The 25,082-nt window shown below is 41.0% G+C and overlaps 1 long non-coding RNA gene across 1 annotated transcript in view; it reads left to right on the forward strand.

Moving 5' to 3' along the window:
* Nucleotides 1-25,082, forward strand: part of LOC126175138 (uncharacterized) — an 875,426-nt gene that overhangs the window by 836,325 nt on the left and 14,019 nt on the right. The gene's annotated exons all lie outside the window — the stretch shown is intronic.

A 25,082-nucleotide genomic window follows, 5' to 3' on the forward strand; every position in this document is an offset into this window, starting at 1 on the left:
AGGTCTTTCACAGAAGTGATAAAAAAGTTACAGCGAGCGAGACTAGAACCGCGAACCGTAACTGCCATTTTTCCACAGGTCAGCACGTCACCTCAGAGCTAGCAAAGAGGTTTGTGTCAAGCATTCCTCTTACAAGGCCAATAGATGCCAGGACTCGTAAACAGCTATTTAAAGGACGAGATTAGTTGCGATTTCCACGCGGAACTACTTTCCTGGGCTGAAAACCGTAAAATTTACAATCCTCTGTTACACCTCAAGCGATAATAACTCAGATTATTCAATGGAAATGACAGGAAAAATCAAGTGAAGTTTGAGGCTTAATTCCGTGCACACCAGGAAGTAGCTCGTCGATCACAGTGTTGCCAAACATACGTTGCCTTGTTGGCAAATCTCAGTTACAGTACCAGCAGGAAGAAGACGAACCGATGTGATCCTACAGCGGGCTGGGAAGTGACCATAGCTGGTGTCTCCAAGTCGCAGCTGCTACGGCCTGGAATACGTAATGCGACTGATTCGCATTTCTGTAATTAGGTTTAGGGACGGAAGCGTAGTTAGTAATAATACTCAGAACTGACTGCTAACTAAGCATCATAAATCAGTAACTCTCATAGTTGTTTTTATATTTCTTTCGTAACTGTACTCAAAACTAAGAAACTCGTAAATGAACGTTTTCGTGCCTCGCCGATAGTCGAGTACAACAAACAAATAAAAATAAAAAGAGAATGTGTGTGTGTGTGTGTGTGTGTGTGTGTGTGTGTGTGTGTGTGTGAGAGAGAGAGAGAGAGAGAGAGAGAGAGAGGGTGAGAAAGAGAGAGAGAGACAGAGCGATAAAAATAAAAAAGAATGAGAGAGAGAGTAAAAAATTGTTGTAAAGAAATTGTGTACTGGTATGTAAAGAAATCTTTCATTAAATGACACGTTCCACATCATTAGGAAATGTCGTATTCATGATCTATGGAACAAGTATAAATCTAGTGTAATCATAGAACAAGTATAAATCTAGTGTAATCATATCATGCTGCTGACTTGTCATGAAGAGTCATGAATTACCGAAATTTTCGCCAATATCAGTAACCAAATCTAAACTTGAAAATAAAAGACGACAGTTTTTGTAATAAACCGGGACTCCTATCAAGACCCTTTCATCTCTGTTAACTAACCACGAAAGATGTCTGATACACCTCAATTCAGAAGTAACAAAGTGTGTATCCATTTAAAGATGAAGCGCATGATGTGAAGTTCTGTGACGGAAATACGAACCCAACACGTAATCGGATTGTTAACTAAGTAAATTCAAATGTTACGTATCGCTTTTTCTTACCAGCTGCTAGGTGTTTGAATTTAAAATAGATATACAAATTTTTGTGCCTGAGCGACAATCGAATCACACTCTCATCGTTCTTCATTATCGTCCACGAATATAGCTTAAGTATCAATTGCTTACTCACCAACAGTAAGATGTGTGCGTGTTTGACCATAAATTGTTGCAACACATCAACAGACATTAAAAATGCACGTTAATTTTCACCAACAGGCCGGTGTGCACGTGATAAGGGCTAGAAATGAAATTATGAATATTTTTGTACTGGATCAGGATTCAGACCCACATACTTACCTTTGGAGGAGACTTAGAGAAGATTGCAGTCTTGGGAAAAGGAACGAAATGATTGAACTATACTGTTCCGAGAGATTCAGATCCTCGGAAGAGGAGATACGAATTCGAATCACAGTCCAGCTCCAAATTTTTCAACGTCTCTAGTTCAATCAAGTACAAGTAAAATAAGAGCCCTTTTCCTTTAAACGGATATCGGTTCATCAAATAAAATAAAATTTTCTAATGTAAGTAAGTTTACTGGCGACAGTATTTCTGTTTACCATGACCTCCACCTATGTCATTTCCCAACGTAAACCGGCTCTGCCCAGTTGGGAATGAAGGAACGTGATGTTTAATGAGGAATCTCGATTATAACATCTTTCTCTTGAGGTTACCAGAGGTAAAGTAAATCTGTTTGTGCCTCTTAAAAGTAAATGCCTGTACCCACGCTTTCACTTCTGATAGATCGTTCCACCAGACCATTGTGGCCACATTTCCCAGCGCCAGGAGTGTGGTGTAACGGATGATGTGCTTAGCTTACAAAATTAGTTACGGCGGAAAAAATACGAGTTTATGAAATGGTTAAGTAGAAGAAGCTTATGAAGTGGAGATTACGCTATTCTCATGTCAGCAGAATGTAAAGACTCTTCTGGGCATCATAGCCTCGATGTGAAGCCATTTTGAAATTTTCACTAATTCAGGAAATTTCTTAGTTCGAAAAAATCCACTGTGAAGTGTGAAGTTACCGGATAATTCGATTATTACCGTCATTATTATTATCAATTTCTTCATATCGCTGCTGGAACACATGTGCTTGAAGATCATTCAAGCCTTTTGGTCATTGTAGAACTAGTTGCCCAAGAACTGGTTTTTTCCCTGTCTACGTAATCCTTTTTACCTTAATATCAAACATCAGCAATTACTTGTAGATCACATTAAAACTAAAGTAATTGATGAAGACGTTACTTGATGACAAAAACGCGCTGCCTTTCTTCATTTACTTGCGCCTAGAAATGGCTGTCGAATACTGCCAAACCAAAAGCCAAGGGATCTTACTGCCTTCCGATATACGTCGCTGTCAGTTCTTCCATATGATTTGTTCGACGTGACCTGTTTCAAGTTGTGTATGACAGAGAATGTTTTAGAAAATCAATTGTTTTCCTTTGCAATAAACATAAAGATTTTCATTCTAAGCTATTCAAGTCCATAATTTTAGCTATATTAGTTCAAATTTAATATTTGCTTCTCTAATGTAGGAAAGTATTTCACAGTTAAAACCCGCATCCGACACATTTTCCTTACACTTAGCCGCTGACCATCAATGTCGGTCGCGGTGGTCTAGCGGTTCTGGCGCTGCAGTCCGGAACCGCGGGACTGCTGCGGTCGCAGGTTCGAATGCTGCCTCGGGCATGGGTGTGTGTGATGTCCTTAGGTTAGTTAGGTTTAAGTAGTTCTAAGTTCTGGGGGACTTATGACCTGAGATGTTGAGTCCCATAGTGCTCAGAGCCATTTGAACCATTTTTTTTGACCATAAATTCTAGCTCATAGTGACACCAGTTTAAGTAACCCAATGTAGCGAAAACTGTTTGCCAGTGCTCTTCCTCACCGGAAAATATGCAATTCACTCGTTGGTCTCCATAAGTACACTGTAATAGTAATTTCTGTGTGTATGCAATGCATACGGATTGTAGAATTTAGTGGTGATCTCCTTTCCACTTCTGGTGCAACATCATATTGACAACTGTAATGTGCTTATAGTGACAACCTCACTGTTCGTTTTACCTGATTTTGTAATCATTTAAATAAAACAACATGACCTTCCAGTGGGAGACATTTCTTCCACCTTTCCCTTCTGTGAAATTTGTCAGTAAGCTTTTTGCCTTCCAACCAGCTAAACGCGGCCGAGTACTGCCGGTAAACGATTCGCAAATCACGATTTAGTGCCGTTAAGACGATTTATTTAAACATTGGCGTAGCTGAAGGAATTTAGTTTCTTCTTAAATCGTATTATGCAGCAACAGATACCTCAAATAGAAAAGCTCTTTATCCAGGTACGAAGGTTGTAAAACAAACTTCCCACAGTTTGTGTCATGTTGATCTCTTCATCTGATACCACCGTGTAAGTATTTTGTCTAAGAGATCTCACAAGTAGTGTTCCTGTAGCTGTGGGAATCATTGGTTGAAAACGAGTTTAACAACAATGGGTACAGTACTGATAAATGTTCAAAATGATTATCAATCTATGTCTGCGTTCATCTACAAATTGAGGTGTACTTGTATTATTGAAGCTAGACTGTGTATCCGTGTCTTCCTTGAGTGGGCATTGGAAGGCGTTTACACACACGTATACGAGGGTAATCCCAAAGGTAAGGTGTCCTAAGGGACACGCAAGTGCCAATGCAGGCACGAACGAGAGATCCTAATTTTAATGCCAAGCAGAAACCACACTGTTGGCTGCATGGTGGCAGGGTGATAAAGAGCCAGACTACGGATACGAAGGTCTAAAGTTCGATCCCTCAACAATCTCACGAATTTTATTTGCCATTTTACACTCATTTCCCCTCGGGCAGTGTTTTTTGATGTGAAAAATGCCGAGTTTCATTGTGATCCGAAAGCCACGTTAAACTGTAGGTTCCCCTATTAACTGGCTAGGTAAGTCAACTCAAAGGTCGGAGGAAAGCAACGGCATACCACCTCCAACAAGCCCGTGCCTATTAAAGCACTGTGGTGTTCAAACCACTCTTTCGACTGATGACTGCTTTACTTTACTATGGGTTTCAAAGTTAATGATCTTCGGGTTATTAACATTTTTGTGTTTTCATGCTGTAACTTTGATACAGTAAACGTAAGTAACCGGCCGAGCACTGACACCGATCGAGTTGTCAAGGTGATAGTCGACCCCAGTTACAATCTTGGTCATGGCTGTGTTTCAGTCGAATACTTCTATGTCCCTTTCTGCGTATTTCAAGATATACTTTTAAACACTTGGTTCGCATCCAAATTGATATCTGATAGAGTTGTATTTAGCAACATGAATCGGATATGTTTTCCGTGCAATATATCGGACAACACGTCAGTGCAGCGAGATTTCGTTTGTGTGTTGCACATGGTGCAAGAAATATTTGTGTTTTGCTTGCTTTTGTGATAGGTTTCACCGCAATTAATACGAGCAAGCTCACGAATAGACTGTCAATAACTGGAATAATGCAATAATACACTTAAAAGTTCCATTTTTGCATTACGTATCCCAATGAAAATAACTGTAAACAGGTTATATGCCTACTTGCTTGCTCGATGCTTTCCTCAAAAAATAAAAAGAGAAAGAGAGAGAGAGACAGAGAGAAAACAGAAATTTATTTCAAATATCAGCTCAGTGACGCCATGCTCGTCTCGTGATGTAAAGCAAGGATAGTTGATAGGTAATATCTCGTTGTACTAGCGATATGTATGGCTACAGGGTTCTTTCTTTTCTCTCTGCAAACAACCAGAACGGAATTCAGTAACAAAGTGGTAAGCATACCTATGCAGTGCGCCAATTAAACACTCAACCTTTGTTGGTTACTTTGTTAATCGTCTGTAATGCAGTAAACATCATTGATTATTGATTTGTTATTACTACCATTGTTATTGTTATTCGTCACCTCACAACAGCTCTCCTATCACTCATTGCCACGATGCACGTAACGAATGTATCAGAATGAATGAAATGTGGGGTGTTCCGTCACGGAGAATATACAGATTTATCTCGGATTCTTGTGTTCAGGGTAATATGAAAATCTCAATAAGAGAAGACGACAACGGGATGTCGGTGATGCAGGCAATAACACCCAACTATTTCTGTCGACTTAACACCATGACGACAGACAAACTGACGTCTCACTGTATTTTGATTATAATTCGTTAGCCTTCTTGTGACCTCGTTTTAATACCTCGTGGGAGCAGGCATAATATTTTGCTTTTTGGACACCGAACAATAACATACAAAGATAGTAGATGGAAGGATAAAAAGAAATAATCAAACTCATTGGGTGTGGATACAGTTCATCATTAGAAGACTAAACAAGAGGGAAACATTACAAATTCAATGAACACGCTGGTTAGTATACATTATTTGTGTAAATCTGAAGACGAAAAAGCGCAGATCTGCATAGTGCCCAAATCTGCACTTTAGTTTCTGTCTTAATAAGCATAATTTTTAGTTTCTTCTCTTCCGAATTTTCAAATGAATTTATTATTACGTGGTAGAGAATAATTAGTTAACTGTGTTTCTTACAGCTTCCATTCGCACCAAAATTTTTCTACATTCTCGTGCAGTTCATGAAATTCTACTTGTATGATCACAAGACTGCACATAGATCCAATCGATTTCTAGGTGCAAAGTGTTTGTTATCGTACTTTTCGTGACAGGTGGGCAAAGTTGATTTCCAAAGACTTTTTATTGTACTGAAATAATCTTTTCTCATAGAGTAACAAGCTAAGTGTTTTATTTGTATATATTTTGTGGGAAACTGTAATCGTGATGGAAGATTACACACCTGAATGTTTGACACAACTGGTAGGTGAAAACGCTGCATATTAACCAAACCCAGCGCCTCCTGTCCGTATCCTCTTATGACAAGTTCAAGGATGTTATTCTGAGCTGCTGGAGGAGAAAAATTCGGTAGCTGACGTCTGTTTGTGTCTGGGGTTCGATTCCCAGTCAGCACTGAACTCTTCGTCATATTATTTCTAGTTCAAAAATGCTCACATGTCGCTGCTGGTGTAACAAACCCACATTTAACGTTAGTTTTCTCTAGAATATAACAGCGATAGGTGCCGGGTTGGAGTCCTGGCAAGGAAAAAATTAAGGTTTCGTCTCGTCATTTCATTTAAAACATCTAGCTACTGCCGAGAAAATCCGATATGTCACAGTTGATTGTGCTTCGATAACAATCCGATTAGGTTCTGGGTTCGAATTCCTGTCCAACACAAAGCTTTATCTCACGGCATTTCAAGTAAGTTACTTGTGAAGAAGCAATATTTAACATCTTCCGCTGGGTAGGAATTCGCGTTCGTTAAAAATTATTATTTTATGTAATTAAACGTTGATATTTGCTAACTGATACTGTCTAAAATTGAGGTATATCACTCTGTGTATGCCTACTCAGGAATGACTGTTAGTTTTCGTTAGTCATGAAATCTTAGTCTGCATGACCTGGATTTGAATCCATATGCAGAACGAGACGGTTCGTCGTGTCATTTGAAGTTCATAGATATTCTCAACTAGCTGCTCGTGAATAACTTAAATTTTTAATGTCATTTTGTGTTAAATAACAAGTACGGTATGTTACTTTGAAGAGGAAATCATGAATACGACGAACTTACTACGTGCATTACCTATCTGACGTAATAATGAGAGTGGTAACATTTCATGTATGTCATTTATTGCGATAAATGCGAGCTTACAAGCCTCAAGGACAGTCTTATCTGTGATAAGGTGTTCCCTGATATTTCTAGTATCGTGGTATTACTTTACATCTTGAATTATTGCGATACAGAGCAGTGTTTTTTAGTGGTGACTTGTTGGAACCATTTTCAATAGTCAAACGACTGTACCAAGGAGCGATTAGAGGACCTGCTAGACAGCTGCGGTAGGCTGGTTGCATGCGAATCAGGCGAAAAGCAATTCAGGTCGTTCGGATACTTTTGAGCATGACTGTAGATTGCATTAACCTGAAATATGATTCTTTGCAAGTAGTGCTCATCATACTTCAGACTAACGTAATGTGCATTTAACTGTAATGCAGCTGATGATGGCAGCATGTGCCGAAACTCGGGGTGCTAATAAATATTAACAAAAAGTGACTGAAGCAACATAAATTGTTTCACAAACTTTAATCTTCCTTCACTATGTGCGTAGCAAGCATTTGTAATTAAAAGTTTGACGACCGAAGAGGGGAAAGACAGGGAAAATTATTGGCTACAGAAACCGCAAAAAGGTCTGGTATAAATGATTACACTGTAAGTAGGATTAGTAAAATATACGGAAGTCCGACTACTTACAGTGGATATACAGAGTGATTTATCTTCTGGTAAACCTTCCGAGATGTAAGGTTGTGGTCCATGAAACTCTTCAGCTCCTAACTCTGTATCATACTATGATACAGAGTGATTCCCAAAGATACGCAAATATTTTAATATGCTATTCTACAAGTAAAAAAATTGTGCAAATGGCTCTGAGCACTATGGGACTTAACATCGGAGGTCATAATTCCCCTAGAACTTAGAACTACTTAAACCTAACAAACCTAAGGGCATCACACACATCCATATCAGAGGCAGGATTCGAACCTGCGACCCTAGCAGTCGCGCGGTTCCGGACTGAAGCGCCTAGAACAACTCGGTCACCGCGGCCGGCTACAAGTAAAACTAAAGCAAAAATTTAATATAAGCATAGATCCGCAAATTTTTAGTTACGGACTTACGGCTAATAAAATGTTTTGCCTGAAATTTAGCAACTTCGCTAATATGAAGACATCGCAAAACTGTGGGAGGTGAAAGTGAAGCACGATTTTCAATTAATTTGTTGTTATTGGTCTGGTGAATCTAATTAAACATGTCCCAAACATGAATCTGCGTAGTTTTCCAGAACATCCAGAGAAGCGAAGATTATTGTACAAGCAAATTTGTTTACTTTCCTTTAAGAATGTAGAAACATTTATGTCATTGTTGGCAACCGTTAATGAGTTATTTCAATCCTTTCCTAACCTTGAAGCGAGTTAGTTTTCTGCATTGTTCGGTGAAACAACATAATAACAGTTTATGAGGACAAAGTCAATATACGTGAGCCATTACTTGCTCGCATTATGAACGCAATAGACGAAATTAAGTACAGTTTCAATTAACGTTATTACCATAATTTTTCCAAAATTAAATTCTCTACAACTTCTGTTGAAAAGTTTCTGTAGTTGTCTGGAATTTAAAAACAAACTGGGCAAAGTAGTTGATAAATTAAAAATTTTACGAAATTAGTTCTTTACTTCTATGGATGTTCTGGAAAACTACTGCAGATACACGTCTGGGACATGTTTTACTACATTCACCAGATCAATAACAACAAAATAAATAGAAATCGTGCTTCACTTTAACCTCGTACAGTTTTGCGATTGCTTCATATTAGCGAAGTTGCTAAATTTCAGGCAAAATCTCTTGTTAGCCGTAACTCCATAACTAACACCATAACATAAGGTATGTTTATATAAACTTTTTTCTTTGGCTTTACTTGTAGAATGCCGGCCATAGTGGCCGTGCGGTTCTAGGCGCTACAGTCTAGAACCGAGCGACCGCTACGGTCGCAGGTTCGAATCCTGCCTCGGGCATAGATGTGTGTGATGTCCTTAGGTTAGTTATGTTTAATTAGTTCTAAGTTCTAGGCGACTGATGACCTCAGAAGTTAAGTCTCATAGTGCTCAGAGCCATTTTAACCATTTTTGAACTTGTAGAATAATATATTAAAATATTTGCATATCTTCATGAATCTCCCTGTATATGCGGCCAAAAGCTGGAGACACACACAAAGGTGTGATCACTTGCCGCTGAGAAGCCCGCTACAAAAAAATTACGCATAAAATTTGACTACAAAAGCGTTGGGAAAACACATTCATAAACAATCCAAGATGTTATGAAGAAATTTCACAAGAAGTAAGTCTGTAAATATGGGCCAGAGCACTCTTTAAATTACGAGTCGGCAATTAAACCAGTTATAGTTGAGGTTCAGGGCTTGCAAACGCCAACCAATTCTGGTTCCGTAAGCCAAATGCGAAGAAAATATAGACTTTTGATTTAATTGGTAATTTATGCAAAGTGCAGAGGTAGTTTCACAAGACATAGGGCCCACAAAACAGTTGTAAATTCCGAAACGTCCACGTTCTTGCTGTAGAGTGACTCGTTCGAAAGTGCACTATTTTCATTCCCTCACTAGATGAGAGGCTGGCTTTAGGCCGTTAGGAACAAAGTAATGAACAGTGAAGATTTTTTGTTAGCAGAAGGAGAGCTTGTCATAGGTGCACCGATAGTATGACGACGATGCTGTCGCAACAGAGCTGAAGCAGTAAGAGGACAGTAATGATAGTTCATCCTCGTATATAGAGTCACCTTTCACAGTTCAAGGGTGCGAAAATGCCAGTGGGGTCAGCGTCTGTAATTGTCCAGACAAAGCCGGTGAATTGATCATGGGGAAACTTCCTACGCCCCTAATCACTCTTTGTACAAATTGAAGTTTGGTTATAATTGCCCAAATACATATATATCGTAGCAGTCTATTAAAGAGTATAACTTTCCTTTCAAATCAGTATTAACTTGACATCTCACTCGTACGTGAACGTTCGTAGGTTATTTCGACAGGGTTATCAACATGATTACTCTGCAATTCGCAACTGAGTGCCTGCCACCTTTAACTACTCCTCTTCCGTTCCGTTCTCTAAACGTGCACAAGAAAAAAAAACACATCTTTTCGTGCGAGCTCTGATTTCTGTAATTTTATTACAGTGATTGAAATTTCATTAGAATGTCCTGACGCAGCGAGGGTGTTTGAATGGCTGCCACCCCAATTCGTGTATTATATCTGTGGCTCGCTCTCCCCTATTTAGCAATAATACAAAACTGAACTGCTCTTGTTTGAACTATTTCGATGTCATCCGTCAATCCTATCTGACGTAGGTCCCACACTGCATACAAATATTCCAGAAATAGGCGGACAAGCGTAGCGTAAGCAGTCTCATTAGTAGACCTGCTACGTTATCTGAGTGTTCTGCCAATAAATCGCAGTCTTTGGTTTTCCTTCCCCACAGCATTATCTATATGAGCGTTCCACCTTAGGTTATTCGTAATTGCAATCTCTAAGTATTTAGTTGAGTTTACAGCCTTTAGGTTTGTGTGATTTAACGTGAAACAGATATTTAGCCGATTCTTTCCAGTGCTCATGTGGATGACTTCAGATTCTTCGTGATTTCGAGTCAATTGACACTTTTTGCACCACACGGGTAACTTATCTAAATCACTTTGCAAATCTTTTTGATCTTAAATGACGATAATGACAGCATCATTTGCAAAAAATCTGAGAGGACTGATCAGAGTGTCTCCTAAATCGTTTATGCAAATCAGGAACAACAGAGGGCGTGTAACAAACGTTCAGATGTGTGTGAATTCCTAAGGGATCAAACTGCAGAGTCTTACACACTACTTAAACTAACTTATGCTAAGAACAACACACACAGCCATGCTCGAGGGAGGACTCGCACCTCCGGCGGGAGGGGCCGCGCACCTGAAACACTACCTTGGGGAACGTCAGATATTTCTTCTCTTTCACTCGGTGACTTTCCGACAGTTATTACGAACTGTGACATCTCTGACAGGAAATCACGAATTAAGTCATACAACTGATACGATGCTCCATAGGCACGCAATTTAATTAGAAATCGCTTATCAGGGACGGTGTCAAAAGCTTTCTGGAAATCTAAAAATATTGCAAGCCGTCGCTTGCTTTAAATCATAAATATATGTCTGAGTAATGCTAAATGTTATTATTTTTACAGAAAGAAAAGTGTTATCTTCTCAGTGACGTTCAAATCGTGAGCTACACCCTTAATTATGTACATATGAATTAGTGAATTAACTGAAGGTACTTTCTGCCTATGCCTATGGTCAGTTTCGGAAGGCTTAATTATTTTAAAAATAATGTACCTCTAAATGCTGCTGCACCCATGTACCACCCCAATAAAACAGAACCAGTGAATAGTTGAGGGAGTATTAATGAGAACATTGTCGTATTTAAGTTTACAAAATAATGAGAATGTCTCTGCAGCAGATTTACCCAATCTGCGCATGGATTTGATATTCGTCCTTTGCTCGAACTTAAATATCACGCAAACACAGACTCTTACCTGTAAATAAACAAAATAAACAAAAACATTCTGCAAAATTATTGGAGAGTAATCAAGAATAATTAGTTAAATCACAGTAACTAATTCAGACTAATACAATGGTATCGAAACGGCTACAATGAAATTCCGGGAAGTTTTTGACTGGGCCTCGTACTTTTTATGTTAAAATTTCCTTCTTAGTACAAAATGAAATCGCACAGTGGTGTACTGAATTCATGTGACAATTCTGGTTTGATGCTGCTGACACGCACAGTACATCTAAGTTACCACCTGAGGTACACCCACTCTGTATCGTTGGTAGTACTTAGTCAAATCCGGCCAAACTTGTCTACTTTTAATTGCACACCAGTAACCCCACCTCCACTTCTCTAAAGTATCGATCTCCCACGCATGCAGCAGCATTCGCACGAACAACGAACATTTAGTAAGTGATAGATTGTTTCCCTTTCATTATTTTGCGCTACTGGAAGCAAGAAAAGGTTTGACACTGTATTTAAAGTTTATTAGCAGGCGGAAAGTGCTCTCGTTATCAAGCACTGGATGAATGTAGTCTGGGTAAAAACACGTACACAGTTTGTAACCGTAATACTAAATAGTGTTAAACATTTAACGCAACATTATACGTCTCAGTCCTTAGATTATGACGGCAAATTTGTAAAATTGGTCAGTATTTAGATGAAGTACTGAAAATCAATTTTTTGTTGCTTTTGGGAGCTGTTGGAGAGGTAACGTGCAACTAGTAGCGGTAATCATTTTAGTCATTTAGTAATATAGGTATATGGTAAACCAACGTGTGTGTGAAAGCACTGAAATTAAACGCCTTAAAAATTATATATCGTTCCACTAAGGAAAAAACTCTCTGTTCGTACAAGTGCTAATTAACGACGTGACGAAGCCGGCCGCGGTGGCCGTGCGGTTCTGGCGCTGCAGTCCCGAACCGCGAGGCTGCTACGGTCGCAGGTTCGAATCCTGCCTCGGGCATTGGTGTATGTGATGTCCTTTGGTTAGTTAGGTTTAAGTAGTTCTAAGTTCTAGGGGACTTATGACCTAAGATGTTGAGTCCCATAGTGCTCAGAGCCATTTGAACCATTTTTGAACGACGTGACGAACCTATGTGTCACTATGCACATCATCATTTGCTGAAACCTCGGATTTGATATTTTAACTGTCCGAAAAACAGAAGAGACATGTTTTATGACCTAGCCACAGTGTCATTAGAAACTGTCGGACGATTCTGTCCAGTTTAACTTGCCTCGCAGCTCGCTCGGTGGGACGTAGCGGTCGCTTCCGTTTGTGGCGTCAGCGTATAACGGCGCGGTCAGGCTGTCGAGATTGCAGCGGCAAAGTGTGCCGTAATTGGTAGGGGGGAGGCCGGAATGGTTCCAGCGAGCCTAAAATGGGGAAGGGGGAGGGGAAGGGTGGCGGAGGGGGAGGGGAAGGGGGTGGGGGGCGTGTCCGGGGAAACCGGCGCCTTGGTGGTCTCTCTCTCTGCCTGCTGGACCAGCAACCGGCTGGCGACGCCGATGTGGTGCGACTATGGCCTGCACGTACCTGCGAATCAGCCAGTACGCAAGCTTTAACTACTGTTTCCTCCAAGTTGAGGCACTGACATGGGGAAAACATGTAAGTCACAAAAGGCAGCTTCTTGCAAGAGAAGGAAAAAGAACATGTAAGTCTGCAGGCTTTCGTGGCCGTTGTCACTAAAGTTAAAGTATTCTGGGTTGTTAGGAAGTGTCATACTTCCTTCTAAAATAATCGACGTTTCGACCCCTCTGCTGCGATCTTCTTCAGCATGATCGGTTAAAATTTTAACCGATACTCCCACTTCTCCAGCACGAACGCGGGAAAACTCCCCTTTATAAGAGGACGCGACACTAATCACTGACAGTTTTCTGGCAATAGTGGACACCGAAACATCCCGAAGAAGATCCCAGCAGAGGAGTCGAAACGTCGATTATTTTAGAAGGAAATATGGCGAGGCCTAAAAACCCAGAAGATTATAACTTTAAGGAAAGAAACAGAAGTAGGCAAGATAAATAGACGATTTTTGTGGATAAACTGGTAAAGAAACATACATATCCCATGAGAAACAATGGAACTCAAGTCAGATGACTATACAACTTCTACATGACATCAATAAAGAGTTTAATGAAAAGAAATTAATATGAACAAATTAAAGATACACTTGCTGTTTTACAGGGGACAATCGCCTGTAAAACGCATGATATTTTGCATACAAAGATTTAAGGGTGGCCGGATGGTAGTCCTGTGATGCACGACCCACACGAAACACAAACTCCTTCTTTAGAGATAGGCAGAAACCTAACTACTTCATCTAGCGTCTTGCCGCCAACACAATGCCAACGCCATATATCCTTACAGCGTTATCTGGCAAAACCTGATTTTAGATTATTTTGTTACAAACGTGATATCACGTGCGCACGCCGCAATCGAGGACTACAACATTACGAGTGTGGAGTTGAACAAAATACTTCCAATGTTATGACAAAAGTGGAATCACTGTTCATAAGCCCAACTCGTGCTATGGTTTCCTTCAAATTTTCAACAGATCAAGCGGATGCTGGTAGACGCAAATTTCACCAGAAAGGTAACATGACAGCTGTCGAACAACTGCAAAATATTTGTATGCTGTTTATCGTGTACATCATAACAAATTTGCAACAGCATTTTTACTATCGTTTATCACAAATACGTTACACCTAATCGTATCAGATAGCTTCAATGTAAGGGACGGTTATAATTAATCTTTCCCTATTTAACACGTTATAACACGGAAACTAATTACCGTACCAGAACCAAACTTGGTAGCACTAATGTGAAGGACATAGGGAAGAGAAATAATGCAGAATCAATTCAATTAAAATACTTTCAATGTGCTGCAACTGTAAATCATACCATTACATACCGGTACCATTACTGCTACAAAAAGGGCTCAGTATGGCACCCTTGTCCAGATGAATCTGAAAGCGCAGGATTGCATCCTGCACAGTAGAACGAAGCATGACCGTAGGTATGCTGGCTACCTCTCTTTATATACTGTGCTTCAGATCAGCACATGTGTGAATGTTCCCCTGGTAAATCCTGTCCTTCAGATAGAACCACAACCAGAAATCACAGGGAGTGAGATCAGGTGCATTTGCTCCACGCGCAACGTACGGTGAGGCCCCATCTTCCATGAAAACTGCTGAGGTCAATGTGTCTCTCTCATGTAGACGGGTATGACATGCTGGAGAAGCATATCGCAGTGACGCTGGCCAGTCACACTGCAAGCTTTTGGTCCTTGAGCGCCAAATTGGTCAAAACAGAATGGGCCAGTGATGAACGTAGCCGTTAATCCACACCATACGGTGACTCGTTCACCATACAGAGGAGCTTCATTCACAGTGACTGGAGGTGAAGATCCCCACACTCGGCAATTCTGTGTGTTCAACTCACCCGTCAGAGAAAAATGTGCTTCGTCTGTCCGTAGGACGGTCCGGGGCTAGCACTCGTCAACTTCAATCCTTGCGAGAAAGTGGAGAGCAAAGTCAACACGTCGTTGTTCGTCCTGTAGTGCGAGCTGCTGTACGATATGGATCTTGTACGCATACCATTTGAGAATGGATTGAAGCAACTTCAGTACGGTGGACCACGGATGTTCAACTGTGGTGACACAGCACGCGCACTGCTTGACGATCGGGTATTGCGCGCAGCGTTGTCTGCCATAGCAACAGCGATTCCGTCAACCACCTGTGCTGCAACCGGTCGTCGGCCCCTTCCAGGAGCGATACCCAGTTCTTCAGTTGATTCGACCTTCATCATGCTCCGCACAGCAGCTGGAGAAAGAGGACTATGCCGTAATCTACCTCTACATGTACATGGATACTCTGCAAATCACATTTAAGTGCCTGGCAGAGGGTTCATCGAACCACCTTCACAATTCTCTGTTGTTCCCATCTCGTATAGCGCGCGAAAAAATGAACACCTATATCTTCCCGTACGACCTCTGATTTCCCTTATTTTATCGTGCTGATCGTTCCTCCCCATGTAGGTCGGTGTCAACAAAATATTTTCGCATTCGGAGGAGAAAGCTGGTGATTGGAATTTAGTGAGAAGATTCCGTCGCAACGAAATACGCCTTTCTTTTAACGATGTCCAGCCCAAATCCTGTATTTCTGTGACACTCTCTCCCATATTTCGCGATAATGCAAAACGTGCTGCCTTTCTTTGAACTTTTTCGAAGCACTCCGTCAGTCCTATCTGGCAAGGATCCCACACCGCGCAGCATTATTGTAGAAGAGGACGGACAAGCGTAGAGTAGGCAGTCTCCTTAGTAGGTCTGTTGTATTTTCTAAGTGTCCTGCTGATAAAACGCAGTCTTTGGTTAGCCTTCCCCACAACATTTTCTGTGTGTTCCTTCCAATTTTAGTTCCTCGTAATTGTAATACCTAGGTATTTAGTCGAAATTACGGCTTTTAGGTTACACTGATTTATCGTGTAACCGAAGTTTAACGAGTTCCTTTTAGCACTAATGTAGATGACCTCACACTTTTCATTATTTAGGGTCAACTGCCACTTTTCGCACCATTCAGATATCTTTTCTAAATCGTTTTGCAGTTTGTTTTGATCTTCTGATGACTTTATTAGTCGATAAACGACAGCGTCATCTGCAAACAATCGAAGACGGCTGCTGAGATTGTCTCCCAAATCGTTTATATAGATATATAGATAAGGGCCTATAACACTACCTTGGGGAACGCCAGAAATCACTTCTGTTTTACTCGATGACTTTCCGTCAGTTACTATGAACTGTGACCTCTCTGACAGGAAATCACAAATCCAGTCGCATAACTGAGACGATATTCCATGTGCACACAATTTCGCTACGAGCCTCTTGTGTGGTACAGTATCAAAAGCCTTCTGGAAATCCAGAAATACGGAATCGTTCTGAAATCCCTTGTCAGTAGCACTCAACACTTCATATGAATAATGAGCTAGTTGTGTTTCACAGGAACGATGTTTTCTAAACCCATGTTGACTGTGTGTCAATAGACCTTTTTCTTCGAGGTAATTCATAAGTCGGGACGTAGAATGTTAGATCGCTTAATCGACTCAGATAGCCTAGATAGATAGAAGTTTAATATTGTGGGAATTTCTGAAGTGCTGTGGCAATAGAAACAGGACTTCTGAACAGGTGAGTGGAGGGTTATAAATACAAAATCAAATAAGGCTAATGCAGGAGTAGGTCCAGTAATGAATAAGAAAATAGGAATGCGGGTAAGCTACAATATGCAGCTTTGTATTGCACTGTATTGTATGGAACTGGGGACCTAGAAACGACTGAGAAGCTTCGTCCCCCCCGTAGCCTTTAGTGATTCACAACCCCACAACAAGCTACAGCACTTCACTCACGCCAATGCCGCCCCACACCGAACCCAGGATTATTGTGCGGTTCGGCCCCCAGTGGACCCCCCTCCCCCCCCACTCCCTCCGGGAACGTCTCACACCAGACGAGTGTGGTAGAGTAATTATGGTGTACGTGGAGAAAGTGTTTGCGCAGCAATACCCGACATAGTGTAACTGAGGCGGAATAAAGGGAACCAGCCCGCATTCGCCGAGGCAAATGGAAAACCGCCTTAAAAACCATCCACAGACTGGCCGGCACACCGGACCTCGACACTAATCCTCCGGGCGGATTCGTGTCGGGGACCGGCACGCTTCCCGCCCAGAAAGCAGTGCGTTTTACCGCCGCGGTCCGTTAGTATACGTCGGACCCGCGTGTCGCCACTATCAGTGATTGCAGACCGAGCGCCGTCACACGGCAGGTCTAGTCCAGAGAGACTCCCTAGCACTCGCCCCAGTTGTACAGCCGACTTTGCTAGCGATGGTTCACTGTCTACATACGCTCTCATTTGCAGAGACGACAGTTTAGCATAGCCTTCAGCTACGTCATTTGCTACGACCTACCAAGGCGCCATATTCTTCAAGAATGTATTCTGAACAGATAATATTGTGAATCATGTACAGTCAAGAGCGACGTTCATCATTAATGGATTAAAGTTATCAAACTAATTACGTCCGCTTTCTGAATTCTCATTCCTTGTCATGTTCCAGACCTCACGTCAGTATAGTTCTTCCCTCCTCACGCCAGCCTGCATAAGCTAAAAGTCGTGCATTTCGGCCTCCACTAGTAACACGGTGTTGGCTCTTCTGCCAACACAACAGTAGAAGTTAATTTATGATTGCAATTCGGCAGTAGGAGAAGGAGGAGAAGGAAAAATAGTAGAATGATATGTACTAAGGGCAAGGAACGAAAGAGGAAGCCGCCTGGCAGAATTTTAACGTTTGGTGTAAGATCTATGAAAGAAGGTTGTAAACATGGAAGAGTTATGGAGAAACTGTAAGATTCATGTTGATTATATAAAGGTAATAAAGGTATTTCGATTTTTCCTGTAGCAAATGTGGACTCTGACCTTGGTTTGTTGGCTTTGAACTGTAGATACAGCTTAAAGAAATTTCAAAATGGTAGGAAATTAAGGAGATGGGATCTCGATAGGTTGAAAGAACCAGAGGTTGTAAGAGTTTCATAGAAAGCGTTAGGCAACAGCAGCCTAGAACAGGAGAAAGGGATACAGCGAAAGACAAATGGATAACACTGACAGCTGAAATAATGAAGCCAGAAGAGGGTCACACAGGCGAAACACAAGGCCTAATAGAAATCTTGGACAACGAAGCAGATATTGAATTTAATTGGTGAAAAGAGAAATTATATAAAAATCCACCAAATGAAGCAGGCGAATGGGAATATATACATCTAAAAATGAGACTGACAGGAAGTGCAAAATGGCTAAGCACGAATGGATAGAAGAGAAATGTAAGGATTTAGAATCATTTTTCACTAGGGGAAAGACAGATACCGCCAACAATAAAATTAAAAGCCTTTGGAGAAAAGAAAAGCAGCTGTATGAGTACTAAGAGCTCAGATGGGAAACCAGTCCTAAGCAAAGAAGTGAAATTTGGATGTGGAAGGAGTATATGGGGGTCTATGCAAGGGAGTGTACTTGAGGGCAATATTATAGAAATGGAAGAGGATGTAGATGAAGATGAGATATGAGATATGATTCAGCGAGAAGAATTTCACAGAGCACTGCAAGACGTAAATTGAAACAAGGCCCCGGGAGAAGACGGCATTCCGTCTTCCATCTGCTGTGCAAGATGTATGAGACAGGCGAAACGCCCTCAGGGTTCCAAAATAATGTAATAACTCCAATTCCGACTAATCAGATGTTGAAAGTTGTGAATATTACCGAACTATCAGTTCTTTACTGTAAAGCATGAATTGTTGTTTTGATAATTTATTTTCTACACTAAAAACAGTGACTGCATTCACCATGAGAAAGGAAGAGTGACTAAACTCGCCTCGAGAAATTCCTCCTGAAATTCCACTCAACTATTTGCTATTTACGGTCGCCACGTTCTGAAGTAATTGAACTTGTAAGTTAAAACAGAAATTCCTCCTGAAATTCCACTCAACTATTTGCCATTTACGGTCGCCACGTTCTGAAGGAATTGAACTTGAAAGTTAAAACCTGTCCATTCAACTTGAAGCAGTTATTTAAGTTATAATAAATGTAAAACTGGCTTTTTAGAATCATAATGAAACTCATAAGATATTTATCGATTTCCTGTCGTCACTGTAGATCTTGTCAAAAACACTTTTAGAGTTAGAGTATTGTGAAAATGAAAGTAGCTTCCCACCATATAGCGGAGATGCTGAGTCGCAGTTAGGCACACAACAAAAATACTGTCACAAATAAAGCTTTCGGCCAGTAAGGCCGTCAAAAATAGACAAAGACACACACACACACACACACACACAGACAGACAAACGCAGCTCTCACACCCGACTGCAGTCTCAGGCAACTGAAACTGTGGTTTCTTGCTTCTTTAAAATTGATTGAATATAACGAACTTTTTCAAAAAATCTTCCATCCACATGTTTTGTTATTTCTAACTGAGAATTCAGATATGAATCTTCATAGACTTAGCTTTAAAAATGTTTTAGTAGTTCTTTAACAATGATGTATTTCGAAAAAAAAAACCTTTCATCCACTATTTTATTCCCTTAGTGGTCGAATTTACTAAAATGCTGAAACATGTGTCCTTTTATTTGTGATTGAGGAACCAAATACCTATTTTCTTAGTTCCAACTTTCAAATTGCTTTCACAGCGACCTATTTTCAAAAAACCATCCAACCATTCATCTCCTACTTCACCCCCTTAGGAGTGGAATTTCTAACAATCCTTTACTAAACGACGCCTACAGTCTAAGATGAACACCTTCTCTGGGCGCCATCTCCCCCCCTCCCCGAACGGGTATTGTGAGGTCTAATGAAATGTTGATGGATTCTTCGTTGTGCCACTCAGCGTTCTATCCTTAGCGATTTTGGCCAGGCGATGATGAGCCAGTTAGTCAGTTAGTCAGTCAGTACATTTCCTTGTACATAGATTAATCACATTATTGGGCGACTTGCAACTAACCAGCAACAGAATTCCAGTCATCTACCTTCCCACCCTCACAAAGGTGTTGAATCCGTTGTAAACGACAGGGATACAGGCCGTGCGTACATAATGTCCGTCGCGTTCTTCTCGTATGGGGAATACAGACGTGTGTAGAAATTCTACGTGCGCTTATTGAACGACTACGTTGCACCAACTGAATCATGTGTAACGTGTTCTACTGCATGTTCATGTTCTGATGAGATACGACTGGTGGCCGCTGCAACAGTCAGTGAACACACGAGTGAACACCCTCGAATCTGTTACGCTGCGGCTACGAAACAGTCTACAGTGTTCTCAACAAACCGCAGTAGCAGCAGTAGCGTTTCCATTACAAAAGCCGCACACAAACCCCACATCGACATACGCAGCACTTGTAAATAAACGCGGCACGTTTTATGCCGTACAAATGGCCACTTACTGCAGTCGTAATCATAGTTGAAAATTTCATTAATGTAAACTCAAGCATAACTTCAGAAATTGAACCTCATAACAAAAGCCGCAGTCGGTAAATAAAACCACAGCAACTGGAATACCAACAATCAAAATGAAAACTTACCTGTATCTCTGTAACCAGCTGTACCCCTGTAACCTACCAAATTGCACACGTTTTATGGAACGTTGTATTCAAGTTAATCTCTAGTACCACATCCTAAAATATTTGCTGTTTTTAAAAAAAAAGGTTCAAATGGCTCTGAGCACTATGGGACTTAACGTCTGAGGTCATCAGTCCCCTAGAACTTAGAACTACTTAAACCTAATTAACCTAAGGACATCACACACATCCATGCCCGAGGTAGGATTCGAACCTGCGACCGTAGCGATCGCGCGGTTCCAGACTGAAGCGCCTAGAACCGCGTTCCCACTGCTGTTTCTCCTGAAACATTATGTACAGTGCGCTATTTGTTAGGCCCACTCCATATATTTACCCTATCAATACCAACATATTTCCCATAACATGCTTTACCAAGGAAGAGTGAGGTAATTTATGCCCACCATAAAAAAATTAAAAAAACAAAATTCCTTATTTGGTGTTGACTTATATTAAAAACATACTGTTCAGTGATATACTGATGTGTAAGTAACGTCCTAAACCAGAAAATAATGAAATGACATTCATTTCAGGAGAGTGATATCTGCTACTAAGACTTAGATTTTTGCATTAAGTTTAACTGACACTTTTAAAACATTTATAGAATCTGATAGAAGAAGTTATTGAAAACAATAAATCTTTTTTTCAAAATTTTAAAATATAAAGTAGCTGACTACATTGCAGTATATTCAACAGGTGGGCATAAAGTACCTCCCCTCCCCTCCCCACCATGGTACTGTAAGATTTGATGAAGTGTTAATGGATTCTTCGTTGTGCCATTCAACCTTCAGTTGGGTGAGTCAGGAGGAGAGGTACATGCTTTGAGAGGCGATAGTATTAGTGATTCTGGACAAAAAACTTATGTGGACATATGCCCTATTGCGAGTGGTTTCCGAGACAGAACACGTTTACTATCAATTTTGTACGTTTTTATTTAATAACTCGAAAACCGCACACTCCAACGGAAACGTGCCTCAGTACATAATTAAACTAAATTAAATTTGCTACAAAAAAGATCCTATTTATTTTTTGTCTAGGACTAACAGTTTGCGCGGCGAGATCGTGGAAATACTGAAAATCTCGCGCGATGCGCGTTCGCTGTAGCTTAGGTACTTTTTATAGGTCAGTTTGAGGTAGTTTTCTGACTTGATATAACACAAGCGTCCTGTATCGAAGGGTTCGGCTCATCTTCCTCTATATTACTGTGATATGTTGTAAACAATGATGATGAATACTACAAGAAAATAAATAGAAATGTACATTAAAAGTATTTTATCTCGGAAACCATTCGGAACAGGGCATATGTCCACATTAAGTTTTTTGTTCAGAATCAGTAATGCTATCACCCGTCAAAACACGTACCTCTCCTCCTGACTCACCCTTTACATATACCGGGTGATCAAAAAGTCAGTATAAATTTGAAAACTTAATAAACCACGGAATAATGTAGATAGAAAGGTAAAAATGACACGCATGCTTGGAATGACATGGGGTTTTATTAGAACCACCCCATATTGCTAGACGCGTAAAAGATCTCTTGCGCGCGTCGTTTGGTGATGATCGTGTGCTCAGCCGCCACTTTCGTCATGCTTGGCCTCCCAGGTCCCCAGACCTCAGTCCGTGCGATTATTGGCTTTCGGGTTACCTGAAGTCGCAAGTGTATCGTGATTGACCGACATCTCTAGGGATGCTGAAAGACAACATCCAACGCCAATTCCTCACCATAACTCCGGACATGCTTTACAGTGCTGTTCACAACATTATTCCTCGACTATAGCTATTGTTGAGGAATGATGGTGGACATATTGAGGACTTCCTGTAAAGAACATCATCTTTGTTTTGTCTTACTTGCTATGCTAATTATTGCTATTCCGATCAGATGAAGCGCCATCTATCGGACATTTTTTGAACGTTTGAATTTTTTTGGTTCCAATAAAACCCCATGTCATTCCAAGCATGTGTGTCAATTTGTACCTCTCTATCTACATTATTCCGTGATTTATCCAGTTTTCAAATTTATACTGACTTTTTGATCACCTGATATATATATATATATATATATATATATATATATATATATATATATATATATATGCACTTGAATATAGCATTTGCAACCAATATGAAATAAAGTGGTTAAGTGCACTTACTCCAGGTGTGTGACTAAGGCACATTACAGTTTGTTTCGTTTTCCAAAAAAGTATTTTCATTTGGATTATGAACAGCTTGATTCCACTTACCTTTGCAAAATTTACTCAGAAACATGATCTTTCCATCACAGATCAATATTTAAAAAATATGATTTCAATTCTGTTAATAATTGTCTCTGGATAACATTTCTCGGGGTTAGTTACTTCTCTGAAACAATAATGGAAAACATTGTGAGGAAGAGTGCTGCTTGGGTGTGTTAGTGTATTTTATTAAACAGGCGGTGTATCGTAGTTGCGTGGCTGTGCAACTGAGTCAGCAGACTGTAATGAATGTGACCTTCGACACGTGCAGCAGTGACACTGACTGTCATCGCTTGCCTCGAAGTCAAGTGATGAGCAACCTTCCGCCACATGTTGACGTGCTTAACATCAGGCACAGTAGCGAAGTGTCTCACCCTTGTAGTATGACTTCCCTGATTCGTGAGCTAGAATTCTTAATCTGATCAATCAATTATTTAGTTACAACGCTTGTTCCTGTAGAAACGCGCAATTATTTTTCACGAAACACGCACGTGCCAAAAATTTTCCTTTCTAAAAGCATTTCTCTGTAATCTTCACTAATTTTTAATTTGTTGTTATTGGCACACTTTCACGTCTTGTTGAAGAGTTAAGATTGTCAGATGTCGTGGACTGGCACTTCCTCATTGGCAATGTCTCCAGACCTGCACCCTAGCTGCCCACTTGATCTGTTTGGAGGCTCAGTATCTGTCCTGGACATCTGGAGTGTCAGAGTGTCATTGTCTAGTAGGCACGCTTTCTCTTGGTTCCAACCACACAGAGGATCCCTTCGGCAAACGTGTTACAGTACCTCGATCGCAAGTGCGCTATCCGATCACAGGGACCTCAACACCCTTACATAATGCGGAATTGAACGCTAGATGTCCCGAAAGGTGGACCTGCCAATGTAGAAGGAAGCGGGGAATACTGTAGTGTCAGTTTAGAAGCAGTAATCGCAGAATGGGTCGGTCAGGAAAACTCACTGACTTCCAATGTGGACTAGTCACTGGCTGCATATGGGTACATCATCTGGAACAGTTCTACCCCTGTAAAAGCTGCCCAGATTGACTGTCGGTGATGCGGCTATAAAGTAGAAAAGCGAAAGGATAACCACAGCTCAACTAAGACGACGTAGATCCCACAAACCGAAAGACGGACAGTGCTTGTAAAAAGTAGCAAACAGTCAGCGTAACTAAATCACTACAGATTTCGAAAGTGGAACCAACAGCCCAGTTAGCACAATGATTGTGTGTAGGGAATTAAAACGAATGAGGTACAATGGTCTGGAGCTCGTCATAAGCCACCCATTTCTGTAATCAATGCCAGGTGCTGGTTGAGATGGCATTAGCAGCGGTGCAACTGCGCAATGGATGACTGGAAAGTGATGAATCACGCAACATCCTGCAGCAGTACAGTGTGAGAGTTTAGGTTGGCGAATGCCTGCAGAACATCACTTGCCATCATGTGTAGTGCCAACACAGAAGTATAGCTGAGGTGGTGTTACAGTATGCGAGTGTTCCCCTTGGTCAGATGTGGTCTCGTTATTGCGCTTGAGAACGCACTGAATGTGGAAAGATATGGACACATTTCAGAGCATTTTCTACTGTGCACAGAGGAGGAACATTTTGGACATGATTATTTGTCAGCATGACAGTGCACCCTGTAACAAAACAGCATCTCTAAGCCAATGGAAGCGTCTTGTTGCGGTCCGCGCGGTTCCCCCCGTTGGACGTTCGAGTCCTCCCTCGGGCATGGGTGTGTGTGTCGTCTTTAGCGTAAGTTAGTTTAAGTTAGATTAAGTAGTGTGTAAGCTTAGTGACCGATGACCTCATCAGTTTGGTCCCATAAGGCATTACCACAAATTTCCAATTTTGAGGCAATGGATTGTGGACAATAACAATCCTGATATAGCCTCACCTGGCTGAGAGCCCCGACCTGAACCCAATGGAACTAATTTGAGATGTGTGATTCTTCAATTTCTCCCGGCGTACTTCATGACGAAAGAGTTCACGGGTGAATAACCGGGTGTTAGTGTCCAACAGGCACAATATTTCGGCAAGTGACCACGTTTCCATCATCACGTGTCCATCCCCGCTCCAGGTGTTCCATACGCGATCCGCGCCCAGATGCGGAGCGTCCAGCATCCGTTCCGTTCGCGGTACGCACCCAGGGGCGTAGTCTTCTTAGTATCTCTGCCTGTTCTCGAAGTC

The sequence above is a fragment of the Schistocerca cancellata genome, chromosome 3 (genome assembly GCF_023864275.1).
Source record: "Schistocerca cancellata isolate TAMUIC-IGC-003103 chromosome 3, iqSchCanc2.1, whole genome shotgun sequence".
NCBI lineage: Eukaryota > Metazoa > Arthropoda > Insecta > Orthoptera > Acrididae > Schistocerca > Schistocerca cancellata.